The sequence below is a fragment of the Schistocerca piceifrons genome, chromosome 1, assembly GCF_021461385.2.
Source record: "Schistocerca piceifrons isolate TAMUIC-IGC-003096 chromosome 1, iqSchPice1.1, whole genome shotgun sequence".
Taxonomy (NCBI): Eukaryota; Metazoa; Arthropoda; class Insecta; order Orthoptera; family Acrididae; genus Schistocerca; species Schistocerca piceifrons.
The window spans coordinates 663980272-664001556 of NC_060138.1; positions in this window are offsets into that span (position 1 = coordinate 663980272).

Below are 21285 nucleotides of genomic sequence, written 5' to 3' on the forward strand. Positions count from 1 at the left end.
GCTGCCGCCTTGCTAGCGGCTTCTCTCTGAACATCTGTTCTGCTAGGCTGGGCCGTTGCCCTCTGATGCTCCACTCGCCTGTTAACATGTAGCACTCTGCGCAGCGAAGATGACTCATTCGCGCTCGCACCTGACGCTTGTTTCGCAACAACACGTTGCGTCGTTCCACGCCTGTCTCTAACCTGTCTCATAACTTTACTGTCGGTCCGGTAACTTTTCTTAAATCGGGGCCGGTATATACAGTCCGCTTCCGTCTGGCCCGCAACGTTCGCGGAAATCAGTTTCCCGCGTCGTTATTATTTTGCACGGTGTACCCTCTACCGCGAGCCGGATAACTTCCTCTTCCTCTGCCTCTACCTCTCTGTATCAAATTGACGCGAAACCCATCGCCGTCATTTCTCTCGTCATTATTACGGTTATTCCTGTTACTAAAATTTTGATGATTGGCACGACTTTCGCGCCAATGGTCTTCGTCTTCGACCCTTTCGAGAAACGCTTGGAAGCTGCGATGATTGCTTCCCACGTATCTCTTAGAATCTCCTGGAAGCTTTTTATATAGCTCCCATATGATTTCTGAATCGGATCTCCTACCTCTTAAATGTATCAATTTTCGGTACCAATATTCGCAGAAATCTTTCAAAGAATTCCTGCCCCTGTTATCATGATGTTTGGCCATGATAACTCCCGCCACAAATGATCCTGTTTTTGTTCGGACCGATATTCTTCCGTAAATTTTTGCTTAAATTCTTCGAACGTCATTCGTTCGGTATTCATATTAATTCCCCAGTGCTTAGCGTCACCTGCTAAGGCGCTAATTACTACGTCTATCTTTTCCTGATCAGACAAGTGTTCAGGAAATATCCTCTCGCAATTTTTGATGAAATCTAATGGATGCCATCCGTTACGTTTCTTGACGGGATCGAAGCGTTCCTCACCTTCCAATAGCTTAGTAAGTGGTGTGCCATTACAGACAACACCAGGCCTATCTTTAATTTTACTCTCAAGATCGAAAATTCTGCCTTGAATTTTCGAAGTATTTTGTTCACATTTTTGTACACATCCGGTAACTTTCTCACCTAAATCTCTTTCAGTGTCTGAAACTGCCTTTTTCAATTGTGAGATTCCGTGTTGACATTCGTTTACCATCTCAGTTTTAAGACCGAAAACATTTTCGTCTACTTTTGTTTCAAGCAGAGGCTCTACTTTCTCTTGGATGTTGAGGATTTCAACGTCAAATCTACTGTTAATGTTGTCAATTTCCCCCTGCATAGTATCCATATTCTTGTTAATTGTGTCAATTTCAAATTTCATAGAATTTACTACAGAGCTTAAACTACCCACTTTTTGTTCTACCTGTTCTATTTGTTTACTAATTTTGATTCCCTGTTCTTCGACCTGTGCTTTAATCTGATCACTTTGTGTTTTGAGCTGCTGATTAACGTGTGTTTTAAGCTGATCATTTTGTGTTTTGAGCTGCTCTGCAACGTGTGTTTCAAACTGTCCTTTTTGTATTTTGAGCTGCTCTGCAACGTGTGTTTTAAGCTGATTATTCTGTCCCGCAATTTGTTTGGTTAATTGTTCAAATAAATCGTTCATGCTTAAAATTTTCACACTGTTTTGTTCTACGGAATCTGTGTGTTCCGATCCTACTTCAAAAGTTTCTTTCGGTTCTTTCTTTATCTGTGGAGAATCAAACATGTCAGTGGATTCATTCACATACCCACTATCATCTACAAAGTCACCCTCTACTTCTTGTTTTATCCCTTGCTGTGTTCGAGGCACTCTTGACATTTCAATCTGTTCGTTAACATGTTCGTGATATTGTATGTACGCCAATTGTCTACCGCTAACGCCATCTGTTATCTGGCTGCGTACACTCCTGTCATTGCCAGCCACATTTTCCATTACGCTCGGCGCACCTACTGTGTCTACGCTCCTGTCCATACTGAATGCAAATTACAGCCCACTCCACCGTACTTGACGTTCACTGCTATTTACTTAACTAAATATTATTGCAATTCGTGCCACTGAACACCCACTGTGCGGTATTCACATTAATTTGTGACCGACAACAACTGGATGTCCTGTCACCGGGAGCCACTTGTAACACTACGCTACTGCGTACGATACTTACTAAAGCCGGTACTATGGTAAGTTGACGGGCTTCACCTTATAAGAAAGGATTTTGGTATATATGTTGACCACGTGTACCTGAATGGAGGCAAAATCACACTTTCACCCACTCAGTAACGACAATGATACGTCAAGCAAGTCTGAAGTGCAACTACACGTTAGGACGGACAAGAAACAACACATCAGATGCCACCAAATTGTAAATAATACGGTCGCCAGCCTAATTAGGTAGTAACTGAGTTTCTTCCCAGTACAAGTTGATGTACGTTCATACAAAACAACACGTAATAACACTGCATAATATGGTAAATTTTTGAACCATAAATTCTACTGAACTAATAATTTCACTTTCTGTACTAATATGGACAAGCCATAAATACACAACAATACACTATAATGTTTACTACAAACTTCGTACAGTCTATTGATCTGATTGAAATCGGGCATAGGTTACCCTAGAAATAGCACTTTCGAAACACACCTACAATGTCAATTTTGAAAAAGGTAAAACACTAATAAATTTTGGTTTTTATATTGACTTTAACTTTGCAGTTCAAATCAGTTCAGTATACTTCAGAATTTAAATGAATAGAAAAGAAAAGGGTGGGGGGGGGGGGGGGGGGCTTGAAACTGTTATGATCACTGTACTGAAATTTTGGTTATTTAAATCATTAAGCACTCAAGATTTCCAATATATGATTTACTACTCTTTTTGTCTTATTTCTTGCTCATTTAACTACCATTATTTTTGTCTCAAATTAATTAAACTTCATTACTAAACCACTTTCAAAATTATCTTCGAACTTTGTCAGACCTATATTGTTCGTTTATTATTTCATTAACAACAAAGTTCTTTAAACATCATTCTAACATAGATAGGTCTGCCGGTAATTATTATTAACATAAACTCTAAATCTTCATCTCGGGACACTCGGATTGCACAACATGTGGAAAGGACCCTGTCTAGGTTAGTGATGAGGATAATTAAATGATAGGACAGTTCTGGTAAAAGTTAAGTTGTTATTGAACAGTCAGGAACAAAAGTAACACTGGTCCACACGAATACAGTACTAAAAGTTTCCACCTGTTCGTATCGATGCGGCGGTTGGCGGGCGGCGAGATGGCGAGGCGCAGAGCACACATACAAGCACAGCTATGGCTTTTGTTGTATCGGCACTTTACTTCTTCATAGCGCCGCAATATTTTCCATTTAGTGCCTATAGAATTTTGCCATGCTGTCTAGTCATCGGAAACGGCATATCAGAGGCTCAATGAAACTACGTCTTCCAGGAGAGCCTCCTCGATCCAGAGCGTGTTGCTCAGACCAATGCCCAACTCCGATTATCACTGCTGAGCCTCTTATGCCGTGCAGCGCCCGTGTGCATTTTCCCGCGCTCGCCTGCCATCCACCTTTTATCGCTCCCCTACAGACAGGTTATTCACCAAAGGTTTTGCATTCCACATATCCTAATACATTGCCTACGTATGGACCAGACGCACAAGTACAACTTTAACATCTTATAAAAGTTTCAACATTTCTTACATTTCCATTTTGTTGTAATATTGCTTGCAATTTGACATAAACATTAATATTCACATCGAAAATTGTTTACAGTTTCTTTAACATAATGACATGAAAAGAAAACAGAAATGAAATCAGAACATCGCTTACAGTAATTTATCGAAAATCAGAAGAAAAAATTATTGTATGTACAGTTGTTGTTGTTACAAAGTGATATACATAGTGCTGTTGATGTCAGTATTCAATGTTCTGTATTTCTACATAATTGTTTCTTCAGCCTTGCATGCTGTTTTCCAACAGTAGCAGTAAAACATAGTCTCGTCAGACCATAAAAAAGTCATATAGTGCAGCTACTATTACATCAAATTCAAAGATAACTGGAGCATGGTACATAATACGGCTCATGTAAAGCAGATGTCTTGCAGCATTCATTTTGTAAGACGTGCTTGTCTAAATTAAAAATATTTAAAATAATCACAAAATCATCCGAAATGGACTAAGAATTAATAGTACTGAAAGTAAATTGTAGAAAATATTGGATGGTAACAGGAAGGTTGCGACAAGTCTACTATGGAACAGGACTGCTTAGTTAGCAACCCCCTCACATTTAGTGGTAAGATGTCCCAGCTGATAGTCCGTCAAAAACTGTACCCAGATCAAGCATGAAAACAGGATGAAAAGGAACTGAACTGTGAAGAAAGAAGCAAATTAGAAACAACGAACGGTACAAGCTCAAAATGTACAATACTGAGCGCATTGCCAGAATCATTCCGTCGTAATTGTGTGGTCACGATATTGGAATGTAAAGCGGAAGTTCCGAGTTCAAATCTCCCTCGTGCCGCCTTTTTTTTCACAAAATTATGAACTCTCCGTCCGATCACTGACGTATCTGTTCTACTTCTGCAGTCTTGGCAATAGTCATATGTGGGTTATAGAACATGAGTCATGTAGTAAAAATATATTACCCTCGCAAGTTAATGTGACGAATAGTGAGAGCAGGCGAGATGCCGCATAGGCCCCTCACACAAATGAAAACAATAAACAATTGGATGTGAACTGTACTACAACATAGTAACTCAAGAGTCAAAACTTCCAAAACGGAATGCAAAAGTCATAACACGTGGTTCTTGTGTAGAACAAACAGGAAGCAGGTACGTGTTTAGGTCCCTTCCTTACTCTTTGCTGTTGCAAAGGGACTTTACACCACGACGCAGACACACATTTGAATACATCGAACAGACATGCCAATGTTCGGACGGACAGTTCATAATTTTGTGAAAAAAATTAGCAGGAGGGAGATTTGAAGACGGACCTCCTACTTCGCAGTCCAACACCGTGACCATTCAACCACGACGCCGCAGCTATTCACGTTCGCTGTACGTTGCACATCTTGAGCTTGTACCGTGCACTGTCTCGAGTTTTCTTCTATTTTCACACTTCAGTATACTTTCTTCCTATTTTCATGCTTGATCTGTGTACAATTTTTGACGGGCTATCAACTGGAACATCTTACCACTAAATGTGAAGGGAGTGTGATAGGGAATTTCCCTTATAAGGGGAATGAGAGGACGATGTGTGACAACAAACAAATAGCTGTTTTCGTTCATGGTGTGCCAAATATGATATAGAGTGATACATATGTGAAGTCATTTCGAAAGGAAAGGTGTTGCTGTTTGCGATAAAATAATAATAATAATAATAATAATAATTCTTCAATTAGTATGATGCAATTTCAACTACTAGAAGAACGAAAGATGATACTGGCTCTCCAAGTCTTATTATTTTGGACTCTCTTGAAATTTGTGACATTAGAGGTGGAATGTATAACTGGTTTATTTAGTAAGTTATTAATAAGAAGAGTACAGATGAGATGTGGTTTCATTTCTGTTCCCTTATCAATGAACTGTTACGACAGAGAGTGCGACAAATCTATTTAATTATGAATGACTGAAATTAACTAATTTCTCTTTCATCTTTTCTTACTGCTGTTTCGTTGTTGGTAATGCCATTGGAACCATTTTCTAGGAGACTGTGCCTATATATCGATCTAAATGTTATCATACACTCTCTCCTCATCACATAGCAACATTTACAAAACAGCCATATAGCCTTAATATTTATCTCAAGAAGAAGAAAAAAGTTAAAATAAAAAAATTTCTGCACACTGTAATACAGACACTTTTAAAAGTTTTTCAACAACATGACCACAAACGAACACGTGGCATGCAGCAACAATACAGTCTTCCTTCTTCTGACAAAGAAAGAAACAATAAAGATAGTAGATATTGGAACATATATTGACTAGACAGGTAGCATATCATAAACTGAAAAGTAATGTATTCCTTATCAGTTGACTTCGTTGTTCTTATTTTCGTAATTAAATCAATGGTAAACGACGATTTTATTACAAATACTACTAACATTACCGACTAGATGTGGAATGATGTTAAAGGTTTGTTCACTCCACTGTCGGAAGTTCTATGTCTACGACGCCGTTATTAATATAGATGCAATCTTCTATTTGCGAGAACTGTCCTCTGTAACGTGTACCATCTCTAAGGGATTAAACATATACGCTAATATAGCTCACTGCCGTGCAGGAACATGAGAAATACACATTTGAGTACATCAAGATGTTATATTTCGGTTACAGGCTGTTCTTGGAGATGGAAGTTAGTTACGACATCAAATTTAACTCGTTCACAGAAATCATTAAATAATTACAAATACCTTTACAGTGTGAAAGTTCTTTATGATGGAAAAAGCGATAAATCTGACGTTTAATTGTACTGGTTTTCGTAATAATAATATACTTTGATCAGTTATGTATATGTTGGTAGCAATAGTATTTTAAATGACAAAAAATGCTTATTTTGAGTAAAATAGTATATCCGCATGAACACAATTTAATAAAATCATTTTTCACGAAGAAAAACGAGAAAAATATCAAATTAGCTTCGTGATGCTATATGTTAGAGTTACTTCTGTGACAATCTATTTTTACTTCTGTTAGTGATCTATCATCAGTTTTCATTCTGCTGACGATACCATAGTGACTGTGCCGTTAAATGCTGCTGTCAGTACATTAACTTGACAGATTTTCGCTCTCCAAATGTGATTAGCTGGTATGCTTCTGAATCAGAGACAGTACACAGCTCTCTTGTGCCATGACCAATTGAAAAATAAAGTTCAGTACGGTTCTGTTTTCCATACTTCAGTCTCTAAAGAAGACTATAGTTCAATTCTTTTATCTTGGCGGCTCGCGCATACCCGCCCAGACGCTGGAGATTGCTGCGTTGCCAGTTGCACACGACGCACGCGCCAATAGAAGCAGCGCCATAGTATAGCATAGTTCGCAAGCTTACGTTTAGGGGGGAGCGCGCAGTTCATGACGTAAAGCCACCACGGCCGCATTAACCCTATCGCTGCTACAAAGACGTGCTCCCTGCATTCCGCGCTGTGCGCGATTTTGTCACTGCACTGCTCGCCTGTGCAGACACATCGTGTTCCCACTGCTTTGACACTCTTTATCATTCGATTCCACAAAAACTATTCGGCTCATAAATTAGATTTTTACCTATCTTCTTGACTGATACCTTCCCCCCATAAATGACTTAATTTCGTTTCGATGTTCAACGCAGTTATTATGCAGCATTAAATATAGTAAACCTTTGCACGAAATTTTGAAGTGTTTGCAGAGGTAAAAGTCCATAGAGTGTACTTTCCGGATGGTCGATTTTAGTTGCCACAATGTTGAGAATGAAATGTGGACAAGATACCTATATATTTCATTTAATTTAAGTACCACATAAGTGTCGTATGTAATATTGAGAAATATTCCACCTTTCGCGACTGTAACAAAAGTTTTACTTACACTGGGCACGTTTGGCTTTATTTTAAAGCGCTTCAATCAATCAAAAGGAAGTAGACAAAATACATTAAACAAAACTGTGGACTTACAGAAACATTAGGACTTGAATATACCGCCTGTCAGTGAAGTGCTTGGAGCTATGTCAAATATAATTTTCTGTGTGGCACACACAAACAGCATTTATTTGCTAAAACACTGATGAGCCAACACAAACGTTGAATATTGTGCTACCGCAGCACAAAACTACGAAAGGTGACTTGGCAATGAAGGACACAAAATACAGTCCTCTTATGATGCTTCAAAAGAGAGACGCGCGTCTGGTCTGAATAAGTCGCTTATTACAGTTGCAGAAGAGGGATATATTTCAATACCATTGGTAAAACTGCGACTGTGGAACAAAAACAAGAAATAGAACATGAATACCATTGTGTATGTGCCATACCTTTCACCGATGGAAGTGCTTTAAAATAAAGCCAAACGTGCCATGTGTAAATAAAACTTTTATTACAGTCGCGAAAGACGGAATATTTCTCAATATTGGATACGACACCTATGTGGTACTTAAATTAAATGAGATATTGTTATACAGTAAATATTATATGAAATTTAGGTATCTTGTCCACATTTCATTCTCAACATTGTGGCAACTAAAATCGACCATATGGAAAGTATACGCTATGGACTTTTACCTCTGCAAACTCTTCAAAATTTCGTGCAATGGTTTACTACATTTAATGCTGCACATCAAAACAAAATTAAGTCATTTATGGGGAGAAGGTATCAGTCAAGAAGACGTGTAAAAATCAAATTTTTTGGCCAAATAGTTTTTGTGAAATCGAATTATAAGTGTGTCAAAGCAGTGGGAACACCATGTGTCTGCACAGGCGAGAAGTGCAGTGAGGACAAAATCGCGCACAGCGCTGAATGCGAGGAGCACCTGTCTGCAGCAGCGAAAAAGTTAATGACGAGGCAAAGCACTAGAAATTTCATTCAAACGAATAAAATTCGTGAAGTAAGGCACTCCAATATTGTTTTTAAATAAAGAAAATTTTACGCACCGCACAAGGTTTGAACTCATAGCCTTTCACTTGACAGCCCAACACCTTAACCGTTCCACTACCTCAGCTCATCGAATAGTTCAACTCCATAAGGAGTCTAACACCTCACGCAACTACTTATAAACACTGTTGGTATGACTATGAATTACTCACGCTTCGTCGAAGTACAATAGGAAATAAACAATTACCGCTGTTCTTTATTGCGAAAAAGCAGTTCGTGAGATTGAAACAAACACCTTTCCTTGCTATCGCCTGAATTAGGAGTCTTATTGCTTGTTTGGTTTAATTAATAGAATATGAAGCAATTGGTATAAAGAATGCTTTTTCCAAACTTTCTATAAAAGAAAGTCTGCTATCAAGACATTGCTTTTGTTCTATTACTTTATTTATGACGGAACGTTTCTAAAACTGAAGACACTCGTCCGTGCTCTGCACTGCAGTCGAGATCTGGCAACGTCGTTCTCTGTTCATTGGCTGACTGTGTTTTGTGACGTCAGATGCGCAGAACGAACCTAAACTCGGCCGCCAAGATATATGATGCGCACTTTAGTAGACTGTGGAAACAGTCGTGGCACTCTGACATTCATTTATACTGTCGGAAAGCCATAACTAATGGTCCTGTAGTATTATAAGTTTGCCGACGAATTGGATAACTCCTGATATTTAAATTATATTTCCATAAAAAATGAGAAACACTAATTTTAGGTGTAGACTGCTCAGTGCCGTATTCATCTAACAGTCTGCCGGATGCCATGAATATAAACGTAACTGCTGTTTGAGATACGTTTTCAGTGCTTGGCTCTTCCTTTTCCTGTTACTTCGTTTCCTTCAATCTATGTCTCGGTAGTGGTATCACTTGGCAGTATGTGCTGCAGTTGCAACTCACTCATAGAAAAATCTCATACATAACACGTTTACCAAAGAAGAAAGCGCAAAAAGCAACAGCTAGATGCCCAACGAAGTATGATTCTACTTGAGAAACAAACCAATCTTAGCACTGGGACAGCAGCCTGCACGAGCTTTGTACTAACAATTTATAATTTCTTTCTCCATAGTTTCGTTACCAGATTACTTGGGCCACCATACAGTAACTTTTTTATGTTCACAATTTAGTAACATGTAAATATTTACACCTTTAATAAAAAGATGGTGGAGTACAGGTAACGTTACAACGCCGACCGTTGGACTAGGCCACTTCTGAATACTGTTCTTGAAAGGAGGTCATGTGAATCTTGTTGTGGGGAAGCAGTGAACAGACGGAACAAACGAACAACCGTAAGTTACAAAATTAATGATGAATTTAATACTGCCATTTTCTTGTAGGAAGATTAGTGTGTCGTCTTTTTTCTGTACCACTGTTATAGGGAGTGTGCAGTTTGGCGAAATGAATAACAAACGTTATTCGTTTGTACGTGAATTACACAGGTCAACGATGGAAAAACTTTTTGCTGAAAATACGTTATTCTTATGTTTTTAGGGTGGGAAAAACAAATATGATATTTAAAAACTGTATCATCCGCCATTTCTTCACATTTTACAGCTAAATTTATTAAAGTAAGCAATTTTTAAAGAATTCAACTGTTTTTATATAGTTAAAATAATTTTAAAAAGAGGTGTAATGAATGTAGTTGACGATGGTAGCACTGTTGAAAAACATTTGCTGGCAAAAAATGGTCAATTCCATTTTTGATTTAACAGATGGTGTTTCTTTGTCTGTCACCCTAACCTCACTTACCCGTTTCCTGTACATGTGCTAAGTACAATGTCTAATCGTGACAGTTTTGTTATATCTGTGGTGAATTTTTGATTAAAAAACACCAAATAAACAATATAGACTTTGTGAAAAAGGTTTATCTATCATATTTTGAATCTAAACTTGGTGATCAAGATAAATCTTGGGAGCCGGATAAGGTATGTTATGTGTGTGTTTAAGATCTGAGAAAATGGTCCAAAAACGAGAAAAAAGCGTTTAGATTTGCTGTTCCTATGAGACCGTGGGAGTTTAAAACTTTAGGATGTTTAATAAGCCTGAAAGTTCACTTTTTGAACAGTAACCTTGATTACTTCCCGGACAATATGGTAATGTTAGTGAGGAGCAAGGAGAACGTTTTCACCAGGACATTACAGTGGTAAAAAAACTCTACAAAGGCCGCTGGCACACCAACATGTTGGGGGAATACTGTTGGTCACTTCACCGAGAAGTTCAGCAAGCGACTCATCGTAGAAAAAGCTATACAAGAAGATACAAAAAAAAAAAAAAAAAAAAATACAAACCAATTCCAGCAGACAAGTGAAACCTCTATTAACACAAATCATTAAGTAACTTACTGTAAATACACTACTGGCCATTAAAATTGCTACACCGCGAAGATGACGTGCTACAGATGCGAAATTTAACCGACAGAAGAAGATGCTGTGATATGCAAATGATTAGCTTTTCAGAGCATTCACACAAAGTTGGCGCCGTTGGCGACACCTGCAACGTGCTGACATGAGGAAAGTTTCCAACCGATTTCTCATACACAAACAGCAGTTGACCGGTGTTGCCTGGTGAAACGCTCTTCTTGCTCCTCGCTAACATCTATCATATTGTCCGGGAGGAATCAAGGTGACTGTTCAAAAAGTCAGAAATGCGTACCATCACGTTTCCGACTTTGATAAAGGTCGGATTGTAGCCTATCGCGATTGCTCTTTATCGTATCGCGACATTGCTGCTCGCGTTGGTCGAGATCCAATGACTATTGGCAGAATATGGAATCGGTGGGTTTAGGAGGGTAATACCGAACGCCGTGCTGGATCCCAACGGCCTCGTATCACTAGCAGTCGAGATGGCAGGCATCTTATCCGCATGGCTGTAACGGATCGTGCAGCCACGTCTCGATCCCTGAGTCAACAGATGGGGAAGTTTGCAAGACAACAAGCATCTGCACGAACAGTTTGACAACGTGTGCAGCAGCATGGAGTATCAGCTCGGAGACCATGGCTGCAGTTACCCTTGAAGCTGCATCACAGACAGGAGCACGTGCGATGGTGTACTCAACGACGAACCCGGGTGCACGAACGGCAAAACGTAATTTATTCGGATGAATCCAGGTTCTGTTTACAGCATCATGATGGTCGCATCCGTGTTTGGCGACATCGAGGTGATCGCACATTGGAAGCGTGTATTCGTCATCGCCATACTATCATATCACCCGGCGCGATGGTATGAGGTGCCATTGGTTACACGTCTCGGTCACCTCTTGTTCGCACTGACAGCACTTTGAACAGAGAACGTTACATTTCAGATGTGTTACGACCCGTGGCTCTACCATTCATTCGATCGCCGCGAAAACCTACATTTCAGCAGGATAATGCACGACCGCATGTTGCAGGTCCCTTACGGGCCTTTCTGGATACAGAAAATGTTCGACTGCTGCCCTGGCCAGCACATTCTCCAAATCTCTCACCAATTGAAAACGTCTGGTCAATGGTGGTCTAGCAACTGGCTCGTCACAATACGCCAGTCACTACTCTTGATGAACTGTGATACCGTGTTGAAGCTGCAAGGGCAGCTGTACCTGTACACACCATCCAAGCTCAGTTTGACTCAATGCCCAGGCGAATCAAGGCCGTTATTAGGGCCAAAGGTGGTTGTTCGGGGTACTGATTTCTCAGGATCTATACACCCAAATTGCGGGAAAATGTAATTACATGTCAGTTCTAGTACAATATATTTGTCCAATGAATACCCGTTTATCATCTGCATTTCTTCTTGATGTAGTAATTTTAATGGCCAGTAGTGTACAAACCATGCTTATCTTGTGAAAAAGCGTTTCACTAATTTCCATGTTTACCGTGTAGCATCTACTGTATCATAAAAAGCATATTACTCGAAAACTACGGGTGATACAAAAGAACTATGGCTAGAATTGGATTCAGCTCATAAATATCTATGAAGATCAGCTATCAAAGTAAAAAAAAAGTTTAAAAAAAAATTTTTCGGTGGCCTGTGTTATCGAAGGTGAAAGTGAGGATACGTGTGATGTTAAGCTGATGACTGAATGAGTGAATTGTTGGACTAACCATCTGATCTTCAGTATTATATTGGAGATTTTTTTCTATTAGAAAATATGTCAGTATTTCATAAGCCCCTTGCTGGTGGTCATACATGAATTTGATTGAACGGGTGATATATCTGAGAGTATATAAATATGTATACTTTATCCACTGAAGTTCAATTGCATTCGTTAAATTATTTATTCGACTGAATAGGTTGACACTTTGGAAATAAGTTGTCACTTTTAATCGTATATTCCTGACATGGTTAGCCTGGAGGAGATCTGCAGAGTATTGTAAGTGAAGTAAACTTCACAAGCCAAGATCGCAAAAGAAAAGCATTTTACTGGATGACTGGTTTCGACAGAATTCTGTTGTCATCATCGGATCTTACTTTTCTGAATTTTTACAACATATTTAAATGTTAATGAATACAATCACAGTTTAGAATAATATATTTATGTCACAAATATTTTGATCGCAACGCTTTCTCAGAGCCACCAACGAAAGTCAAAGAGAAACTACAATGTACGCAATGAATCGTTCTATTAACCTAGCTTGATTTCAGATGTTGAAATTTGTGTGGTTTCCCACTCTTTGAAACAATGTAATAAACTCTGTGATGTGAAACAGATATTTTTTTATTAATTAGTATGCATTCAGGAAGTTTTCGTGTTGACCCTTTGGAAGGTATCTCTGTTCTGCATGTTCTAGATCGAGGCGACAGGTCCACTACGGAAATGTGGCGTTAACCTTGACCGCAGAAATCTGTTGCTGGTACAGTGTGTGACAGGCCGAAGCTGCTTTTCCTGTGGCACCGCTGTGGTCGTGGATATTCCGGAGAGAGCTCAGGAGCAATATTTCTGCGTCCGTGGCGGGAGGCGAGCACTGCGACGTATTTCAGCTGCGCGCGCTATCGGCGCTGGGCCACCCGTATGAGGGGGGAGGGGGTGGGGCAGGGCAGGGTAGCGGGGGGCTGGCCTAGGACTTCCGGCATCCGGCCGGCATGCAGCGACCGCCGGCTGTGGTGCGATACGACCGTGTCGGCAGTCACACAGCCTGAGCGCCGGGCGAGTCTGCAGCCGCTTCGAAAAGAAGGCACCGACAGAAAAAGAGAACATTACAGCTTTGCGTCAGCTCAACGCAGAAGCAAACTCTCGGACTGAACAGAGGATGGGAAGAAAATGGTGCATCACTTATTCATAGAAACTGTGCCAGCATTAGAACACTAACTTGATAAAAGTCATAGGATACCTTCCAATATCGTGTTGACCTCATTTTGCCCGGTTTTGTGCATCAACTCGACGTGGCAAGGACTCAACAAGTAGCTGGAAGTCCACTGTAGGAATACTGAGCCATGCTGCCTCTATAGTTGGACATAATTGCGAAAGTGTTACCGGCGCAGGTCTCTGGGCACTGACTAGCCTCTCGATTACGTACAACAAATGTTCGATAGGACTAATGTCAGGCGATCAGAGTGGTCAAATCATTCAGTCGAACTGTCCAGAATGTTGAAGGCCCAATCGCGAACAATTGTAGCCCAGTAACATGGATCATTGTCGTCCATCGGAATTCCAGTGTTGCAGATAGTCTTTAAGTAGCTGAACCATTTCCAGTTAATCATCGGTTTCATGTAATGTAAACACAGCCCACACAATTATGGAGCCACCACCAGCTTGCACCATGCCTTGTTTACAGCTTGGGTCCATGGCGTCACTGGGTCTGTGCCACACTAGAGGTCTACCATAACACTTACCTATTGAAATCGAGACTTATATGAACGGGCCATCGTGTTTCAGCGGTCTAGGGTGCAAGCGATACGGTTCCGACCCCAGGAGAGGCGGTGCTGGCAATGCTCTGCTGTTAGCAAAGGCACTCGCGTCGGTCGTCTGCTGTCTTAGCCCATTAACGCCAAATTTCGCTGCATTGTCCTAGCGGATACTTTCGTCGAACGTCCCAAATTTATTCCCGCGGTCATTTCACACAGTCTCGCATTCCTGTTTACACTGATAATTCTATGCAAACGCCGCTGCTCTCAGCTGTTAAGTGAAGGCCGTCTGCTACTGTGTTTCCGTTATGAGAGGTGACGCCGAAAATTTGGGGTTCTCGGTACCCTCTTGACACTGTGGATCTCAGAATACTGATTTGCGAACTGGAATGTCCATGTGTCCAGCTCCACCTACCAATCGGCGTTCAGTCTGTTCATTCCCTTCGTGCAGCCATAATCACGTTGGAAACGTTTTCATATAAATCACCTGAGTACAAATATCTTGTGTGTGCTGGTACTAACGCCGTCTGTAAATGTGCATATTGATATATCATGACTTTTTGTCACCTCAACGTCATAGCTAAATCAGAATGACCAGATTGAGAATTGAACCTCCATTTCCACCCATGTGAATTCAATTCTCTAACTACTGTAACACCTCGATAGGCTAATGACAGGACGTGTGTGTGTGTGTGAGAGAGAGAGTGATAAAAGGAGAGAGAGAGAGAGAGACAGAGAGAGAGAGAGAGAGAGACAGAGAGAGAGAGAGAGAGAGAGAGAGAGAGACAGACAGACAGACAGACAGGCAGATAGAGGGGGTTTTTGTACATAGGGGAGAGTATTGCACCTGTCGGATAGTCTACATAGAAACACACAATGTTCATTTCTTGGTATTTCAAAGTAGTTGGGCTGTGTCAATATGACCTGATTTTGGGGGGGGGGGGGGGGGGCACTTTTCTCTTATGTAAACAAAACATCCAGTATCCCTAGCGTCCTTACATAAACAAACTGCTCACTTCGACCATTTTTTGTTAGTTCAGGGCGTAATTAATGGGAAATAACTGCCATGGTAACTACAATTAAAAGCCAACACTGTCACTGAAATAATCATTATTTACAGCAAAGTTGATGGTCAAGTAGTTTACTTCCACTCACTTTTACCCACGTGTTAGTTACTGGTCAAATGCTTTTAGCCTAAAGTGCTAAGTGGCATCATAAAGGTGGCAATGTATGACCCAAAACTGATCCTCTCTAGTGCAGTGTGCTTCTGTTGGTACAGCCCCAATCATTGGCCCTCTTACGGTACATAGCATCCTTAGCGGGGACTTGGCATTTGTATTCTGTACCTTGTTCAAGCAAGAACACTACCATGAAGCATCAGAAATCATCCCCTGCTTCCATGGAGAACTGAAAGAAGAAGATTGTTTCATTCAAGGTAACTATTAATTTCTCCATCTTTCTTGCATTATTATTATACTTTGTTTTTAGTAGTACACTGTTTCTCCTATGGATCAAAGGACTCCTGATAATAATTCAGTCGAGCAGCCTGATTTTTTGGAGCCATTCGATTTTCAAAAGCACCTAATTTATCAGACTAGTTTCTCACTGCCTGTTTTGTTCAACTTTGAGCCTCGAGAACAGAAGCTGCAGTGGTCCACTTACAATCTATCATAGAACAATATAAAGTAACTCTTCTTCTATGACTGTGATTTTGTGTTAGCAATGACATCAGCACCGCTACCCATTCAGCTGCAATGGCATACCTCATGTATTAAACTGTCTCTGTTCGCAGCTAGGTAGCGCAGACATTAGTGGTAGTAAGCATGTAGCTTTATACACGTCCTCTCGTCATGAGTTCAACATTCTAATAGTACCTGAAAATCCCCAATTTAGTGGCAAGAATGTTATAATTTCATCATATGGGAGATGGTAGTTCATGAGAAGTGGCTTCCTTGTTCAGTGATCAAATGGTCCCCCTTCAATGGTTCAAATGGCTCTGAGCACTATGGGACTTAACTTCTGAGGTCATCAGTCCCCTAGAACTTAGAACTACTTAAACCTAACTAACCTAAGGACATCACACACACCCATGCCCGAGGCAGGATTCGAACCTGCGACCGTAGCGGTCACGCGGTTCCAGACTGTAGCGCCTAGAACCACTCGACCACCACGGCCGGCCAGTCCCCCTTCCCTGTGTTACTTGCCTGTTTCACAGCGTGTGTTGGTGAGTATCCAAAAGCAGTTAAAATTTACAACAATGGGGAGAGGTTAGAGTACATTCTTTTACAGGAAGCAAAAATTCAGATTTTGGTGGACTAGTTCTGCCATCCAGTGTGCAGTGAATGACTATCAGTTGCTGGGATTATGTGCAATAATCTTTCGACAAAGTATGGTATGCACTTTCAAAGCTGACAAATGATAACACTTTTGGGAAATTTTGCACCAAAAAATTTGACGTGTTGAGATGCTGAATGCAGCAATATGTCGTGAATCACTGCCACATGACATGGACAAAGAAAAACATGCATTGTTAATATTCTCCACAGTATTGACCGATGTGAAAAGAAAAAATAAATTACTTCTAAGAAATTGTTTTGTGTGTTCTTCAAGTAACGACACAGTGCAATTGAAACATGATCAGTAGCATACTTGCATTAGGAAAGAATCAGAGGGTCTTCACTACCTGCAGACCTATAACAGCTATGCATTGTAATGTGCCTTGGAACTACCGAAAGATGTGATACAATATTTTTCAAATAAAAATATTATGAGATGTGATAATTTCCAGTTTGTTCACTAGATATACAATAAACCTTTTCTTTATTTTGTACAGAGGTGCAAAGCATTAACGAGAAATTACTGAAACACATTTTTATTTATGGCTGATGTCTCATGATTAAAGACTAATGACTAGAAAAAAGTTACGAAGATTGTCTTCCCTTGGTATGTATGCTTTAATGACTAGAAACTTTCATACACAACTATGTCTCCCTGACAGACTAAAATAAGTTCCATCTCTTCTTATACAGTATTAGATGGGGTTCTTTTGGATATGTAGCTTTTTCATAAATATGTGGTTTCATGCTGCTGTCATTTTCTTTGTCTTTGACATACTCTGAAATGAAAGTCAAAAAATATATACATATATACACTAGTAATGCTGGCTTGGCTAGCAGCAGATGAAGAAAAAACCTATGTACATATACACACAGACACAAACACAAATACACGCAGCCTCAATTGTGTACAAAGTACATACATATTACATATACAATTTACATCGACAATTGGTATGCAGCTATCTCCCCCCTCCACCCATGTGTGTTTATGTGTGTGTGTGTGTGTGTGTGTGTGTGTGTGTGTGTACTGTGTGTATGCCTTTTACATTTGCTGTAACAAACTGATCATCCAACTATTCCACATACTGTCATACTCTCTCTTTCTCTCTCTCTCACACACACACACACACACACACACACACACACACACACACACACTTACATACACCTGCTATTTCGAGATAGACACACATTCAGACATTCAGTCAATGAAGTGAATAGTGTGAGTATGGAAGTGCCTTGATCCCATACACACAGTTAAACCATTTGTCATCGGGACATGACAGCCCAGTTTTAAGTTGCAGAACAGTATCCAGAAATGAATCCATACCAGGTAGCATATGCTCCCAGTAATCAGCAATCATGAGACTGCAAGATACACATCCTTACTACATTTTTGGATGGTACCTGTTTCTGTAACAGACAAATTTATTTTTGATCTAAGAAAGACCCTCCAATTCTACAATTTGCCAAACATTTGCCTTATCTTTCTTCAGGCCGATAACCTGTTTGTTTAGAAGGTGTTATTCCAAAAGGGTTATCGGCCATATATCCAGCGCGTGGGATTCTTCGCGGTGATATCTAATTACTTCATATGGATCGCAGTCTTCCACCAAGGAGATGAAACTATTGTATCAATACAAAGGGAAATCGGTATATGTGGAGTTTGAAGAGATCCAAGACACACATACCAACATAAACGGGTTACATAAACTCTGTTGAAACCTTGGCCATTTCCTGTATAAGTAATCCTTCATTGATTGCTGCCTTCTTTTAAATTTCGCCTGGGAATATAATGATGTCCGTCATAACGCCATCGCAGCTGGAAACTACATGAATTTCGCGGTGGTTTCGCAAATTCTCCATTGTTTTCATGAATATAGCATTATTTAGCAGTTTAAAAAACCTTTCTTAAAGTCTCGAGAGCTCTGTGTTCGGTATTAACTCCATACACTCCGTTGACCAGCATGACTGCTTGATGGAGATAATGTTCCCAAAATAAGACACTACTGGAGTTTTCTACATTGCATAATATAACTCTGTTTCCCTTGCAGTATCGTCATCAGCTTGGGAATGGAATAATTTATTTTGCGTTTATTGTGAATCTACAACTGATGTCATTATTTCTCAGAACTTTTGCCACTCAGAGCAGCCAGAGAAAGCCTTTTCCGATGCAATGATACGAAGATCACTTAAATTACGCTCTAATAATACAGAAAGTGACAAATAACTGAATGTACTGCGCCGAACTGCCTCCAATAACGCCTATTAATACAACACACTTGACTGCAAATATAATTACATGCTTGAAGTTCTTCTAAACAGAAGGAACATAGCTAGTGACGATGTCTCCGAAAAGATAAAATTGATCTAGTTTCCCTTTTGTGGGAAAGTTTCTCGTATTCTCCATTCATTTTTTCGCATATCTTATGTTAGAATGTCCTTAAAACTCTATAACACACGATGTCAGATACTTGTACACAACATCAAAACTAAAACCAACAAATTTCCAACTGCAGGCATTTATAAAATCTGCTGCACTGCTTGAGACGTCTTTTATATGGGCCGAACAGTTAGAAATTTTAAAACTATGTGCCACAAGCATACAAAAGTACGGGGGAAGAAAACAAAAGACAAATCTACATCTGAATCACACTTAATTTCAAAACGACACAGTGTCATTGATATTGCCAATAACCTCACCATTTTGCATAAAATGGAGTGAGGTGCCTGTATGAACATTTTTAAGGGAACTGAGCAAGCACGACAATATGAGCGATATTACTAATTAACAAAAAAGCCTGGGAAACATTGTTTTCTTAGATTCCTCTCAGAACGTGAATATTTCATGGGAGGTACTGACGTCTGCTGCAATTGGACGCTGAAATAATTCACTGGAGAAAGTTGGAAATCTATGCCAGATCAGGACTCGAACTCAGATTACCCACTTTACACAAGCGGCCAACCCAAATTCTTAACTTATAGCACGCTATGAAGTACCGTGACGGTCCATTTACCTCATCTGCGTGCAGCATTTCCTCTATTCTCACAACAGATTCGGTCCATATCGTCTGTCCACTGAGGAGATCAGAGCAGTCAAGCTTACAGGTATACTATACACGTATGGTGTCTATTCTGTTGAATATCCTCCTTCAGGGACTCACACCTAGTGAGTACGTGGCTGGCGACCACGGGGTCCCGAGCTGAGTCCTGGCATTGCTTCCACTTACTTATGCCAGGCTCCTCACTTTTATCTTTCCTATTTGGCCATCCTCGGCCAACTCTTGTTCTTTTCCGACCCTGAGGCTATTAGGTTTCGAGGGCTAGGGGTCCTCCATTTCCAACCTATACTTCTACTGAGCCGAATATCTCCCGGGATAAGGAGATTACCTTCTATCAAGTGCCAATGGCCTTCTAGGAGGGCGGATGAGCGGCTAGAAGGAAGGGCACTCTCATGCCCTTGGGGTGGGAAACTGCTCCTAAAGGCGGAGGAGCCACAAGGTGGCCAACGACATAGAATGGAGAAGGCAACGGGAAACCACTCCATTAAAGACCGGGCGGGTATCCCAAGTACCAACAGCTTATGATGGAAAGCTCTCTGGTTAAATTCTCTGGAGGTAGAATAGTCCCCCATTCGGATCTCCAGGCGGGGACAACGAAAGAGATACCAAAATCCAAAAGCATTAATGTAAGAAGGATAGCAACATGGAACGTCAACTCACTTCTTAAATGTGGTAAACTGGAAAACTTGAAAATGGAAATGAAACGAATGGATATTGATGTAATGGGAGTCTCAGAAATGAGATGGCCAAACGCTGGCGACTTTTGGTCAGGGGATTGCAGAATCATACACACTGGAACAGCACAAGACAGTCCCGGGATTGCAGGAGTGGGAATTATCCTCAATAAAGAGATTGGGTTAACAGTAAAAGGATTTGTTCAACATAGTGAGAGGATAATTTATGTTCGATTGGAAACTAAACCAAGAGACACAATCATAATCCAAGTATACATGCCAACTACGAGGCACGAGGATGATGAAATCGACATGATGTATGACCACCTTGAAGAAGTAATTGGCAGAATTAAAGGAGCTGAAAACCTTGTCATCATGGGAGATATGAATGTCGTTGTTGGGGCAGGTAAAGAAGAGGACGTGGCAGGGAATTTTGGATTAGGATTAAGAAATGAAAGAGGGGATAAACTTGTAGAATTCTGCCAAAGAAATAAACTTTTCATTACAAATACCTTCTTTAATCATCATCCAAGAAGAAGATATACTTGGAAAATGCCTGGTGACATTAACAGATACCAAATTGACTTCATATTAGTGAAGCAAAGATTTAAAAACCAAGTTAAGGACAGCAGATCATATCCAGGCTGTGATGTGGAAAGTGACCACATACTCGTTATGATGACGACTGAACTAAAATTCAAGAACATTAAAAGATGAAGTACATGTAAATGGGATTTAACAAACCTGAAAAACTAAAATACACTGAAGCACTATCAACTAGAAACAGACAAGAAAACAAATACACAGGGCTGCAATGACA